A 4165-nucleotide genomic window follows, 5' to 3' on the forward strand; every position below is an offset into this window, starting at 1 on the left:
CTCTCTTCCTCTCTCTATTTATCTCTCCCCCTATCTCTCTATCTCCCCCCCCCCCTCTCGTTCTTTCACTCTATCTATCTATCCCCCTCTCTCGCTCTCTCTCTCTCTCTCTCTCTCTCTCTCTCTCTCTCTCTCTCTCTCTCTCTCTCTATTTATCTCCCCCCCGCCCTCTCTTTCTCTTGAAAAAATCTAGCCTAGCTTTGTGGAGTTAGAACATGTTGAACAGTTTGCCCGCGTTGTAAGAATAAAAAAATACTTGTCGGAGTATAATTGCAGTCATGATATGAAAGTGTACAGAAAATTCAAAGCGAGAACACTTTGACTGAAGATGGTTTAGGCGGGGGTGGACAGGGGCAATAGGGAGGGAGGGGGAGGGGTGGGGGGCAAGAGGGGATAGGGGTGGGAGGCACTCATGGCTGATCTGATCCTACTTTCTCTTTCTTGTTTCTGTCTGTCTTCATTGGGGCGCTAAATGGCCGTTATAACGTAAACGAGCACTTCTCTTTCACTCAGACTGAATAAAACTTGATTCGATCACACTGAACCATATTTGCTAAGAGTTAAGAGGAGCAATATTGTCTTATAATAATAATAATAATAATAATAATAATAATAATAATAATAATTTTTTAAAAAAAAAATTAAAAAAAAAAAAAAATAATAATAATAATATCGCATTTGTATAGCGCAAATCCCCGCTCAACAGCAAGCTGTACGCGCTTCACAATTTATTCTATTACCCCAACAGACCTGAGAGCATTCTGAAACAACCTCAACTTCCTGGGAAGCATACAGGCGATTCGACTGCCACGTTTCTTTAACAAGAGGAAACTCCGATCTGACTTTCATTTCTGATAAAGAAGAGGACCAATAGAGTGGCAAATCAAGAAAATTCCGCAGAGTGATTGCTATACATCAGGCGAGGAGTGGCGAATTATGAACATTTCGCAGAGTGATTGCTATACACCAGGCGAGCTGTCACTATATCCATTACCAAAAAAAAGCCCCCCCAAACAACCCGTTGTGGGGAATTCAGAAAATGGCAACCCTGCTGTGCGAAGAATAAACGTCAGATTAGGAAAATGTTACTGGAAGTGGAAGACACATAATTAGCTTTGTTAAATTGACGTAGGTCTCACATCCATGGTTTCTGATATGCAAAACAATCAACTCAAGGGATAACTTTACTTTACAGAAACACACACGAAAACAAGAACAACAAACCCAAGCAACAGACTTTCACCACACGCCAGACGCACAAAATCGAACCAGACAAAGAGATTTCTTACTTCTGATGAGTTTTTAAAACTACTTAGATCTAACATGTCTTTCTTATCTCTTTCCCTCTCTCTTTCTCTCTCTGTCTCTCTTTTTTCACTTGTTACCATGCCCAAAACTACACCTTGAGAAATGAAATATCCAAGTTAAGGAACATATTAAACTCTTATAATACTCCCCCCCCCCCCCCCCCCCCGAAAAAAACAACAACCAAAACTCAAACAAACTAGCCAACTCATTCTTTAATTCATTATTGCCTTTAACACTAACTCAAAAGATACCTTGAAAGGTGGAAGGAGAGAGAGAGAGAGAGAGAGAGAGAGAGAAAGAGAGAGAGAGAGGAGACTCTGTAAATCAGATGTTAATCCACACTACATAGCCTTAATAATATGTAAAATGCATCACATTTCTAGTCTCTGTACGTAATCTGAACATCAACAGAAGACAGCGTTACGAAGGAAATCTACTCTCAACACACAAATGTATTAGATCTACACAGCTTGATCACTCAAATATGGCATCTCGTCTTTGGTGAGGCTTTCAAAGTAAGGTAAAATGTGTATGTCATGATATGCATTGTGTTCGCCAACATTAAATGTTTTATCAGTAAATGTTACATTATTACAGTTTGTTACATTATGTTTAGTTGTTACATGATATATTATCTATATAGATGTATAGGCAACGGACACTATGGATTGGAAACTTTGTAATGAACGATACATTTCGATAAATAGGATTAAGCATCACAGATGATGCAGAGGGGAATGTTACTCTATACATGGTGATAATAATAATAATGATTACAACATTAAATGATAATAATAATGGTAATAATAAAAATAACGATAACGATGACGATACCAACAACAACAATAACAACAATGATAATAATAGTAATAATAATAATGAATAATAAATAATAATAATAATAATAATAATAATAATAATAATAATAATAACAATGATAGTAATAATAATGATGATGATAATGATAACAATAATCATGATAATAAGATAGTGATAAATATTGCAAAGGAAGTACTTCATGCGGGACTGCATTGCTAAGGAGTTGTTTTTCTTTTTTTCATAGGGCCTACAGATTTTTGTTTTCGCTCTTGAATGTTGTATATGCAAACTACAAAGTGCTTACCCCCCGAGGAGGTGCTAGGCCTACAGACTGAAGTGTCTTTGAGCCATTCCCAAAGGGGGGGACAATAGCCATATTCTTATGCACAGTAGAAATGTAATTGTAAATGGGCTGATTCAGCAATGTCATGCTCATAACTGTGCCTGAACATCAACAGGGAACTGCTGCTTTTTCTTTCCTAATCCTAACTATCGTCATTTTCCCTCTAGAACTAGATCTACTTCTTTCTGTTTGTCATACTCTTGTGACCCGCTATATCTGGGGTGCCTTGATAGTCTAGGCAGACTTTGTGCTGTTGAAGCAAGAGAGGTGAGCAGAGTAAGTCTGATTCCCTGTAATGGCTTCTCTATTGGCATCCACCCCTTGGCGCTCATATGACCTTATGGAGTTGCAAGCGCCGTAAAACCTTTACTAAAACAACAAATAGAGTGCTTCAAGAATTGTCTTCTGGTACAAGCAGGAATAATTTCTCCCTTTTAAAAAACATTTTGGAAGTGTGTGGATTAGAGGTCATAGTCTATGTCATCGTGTGAACGAAAACAAAATGATGTATGTCATGTCGGTATGAACTGTGAAACAGTCTTTGCAGTTACGCACTGATTTCCTTCCTCCCATGTAAGAACATGTGTGTGTGGACCACCCTGTCAGTGCTTTCGAGCAAAGAGGTTTTATATATAATACAAGAGCTCGCGGCAATTACATCACACGTGTCAGACATGGGGGCCTTCTCACCCTCATAGGCATGGCCGGCGCCCCCCCCCCTCCCCCCACTTACATTAACAATCGGGTTCCTACCCTGCTCCCCGCGAGCTCTAGTAATATAACACCGCCTAGAACCCATATTTCAGTGCAAACAAAGATAGTACAAAATCTTTGGTGCAAGCAAGTAGATTGTCTCCGAGGGCTGAAAATGTACTGCCACACACAACTGAAGTGCGCCGCGATACGGAGGAGCTGCAAGGTCAGAAGTGGTGTCCCAGAGGGCAGCGCTACTCAGTCCGACCGTGTAAAAAGTCTAGTCGTGTCAGGGAAATCACCGATATGAAATAAAGAGGAGAGCACGACTTTTTTCACGGCGTACTTCAGTTGTGTGTGGCAGTATAATTTCAGCCTTAGACCACCGAGAAGCCCCCACATGAGTCTCGAAAAGTACTCACTCGTCTACTGAACTGCGCATGTTTTGCCCTTGAGATTCAGCATCCCAGTTTGGGCACACGCAGCCCCCGTTCGTTTTCGTGGGGGACATCACTGCCACGAACTCTAGTACTTTAATATAACCTCTTTGGCTTTTTAGGTAACTCTCTCGTCTGAAGAAAGACCCACGAGAAGGTATTCTTGAAAAGGTCTGAGAACCATTTTATCGCTTGGTGATACTTAAACCCCAGACTTGAATTACAACATCCTATACCGGGCGCTTTCGTGGTCACCACTCTTTGCTCTCTCTCTATAAGTACACACTTCAACAAAAGCTAAGGACCTCTTGCAAACACCCTGAGTGGTCTTCTTGGGTCGACCTGCACGTGGGCGTTCTTGGACTGATCCAGTGGTTTGATGGCACTGTCTCAGGCGGACGATGACAGAGTGAGACACTGCAAGCCTTCTGGCTACTTTTCGGACTCCCAACTCCATCTTCCAGCCATGCTATAGCTCTGGCACTATCAAAGTCTCTCAGCTTTAGTCTTGGTGGTATGTTGGTGCGATACCGGATTTTGCGCAAACGGTGGCTTATATACTGCC

The sequence above is a fragment of the Aplysia californica genome, unplaced genomic scaffold, assembly GCF_000002075.1.
Source record: "Aplysia californica isolate F4 #8 unplaced genomic scaffold, AplCal3.0 scaffold00842, whole genome shotgun sequence".
Classification (NCBI taxonomy): Eukaryota; Metazoa; Mollusca; class Gastropoda; order Aplysiida; family Aplysiidae; genus Aplysia; species Aplysia californica.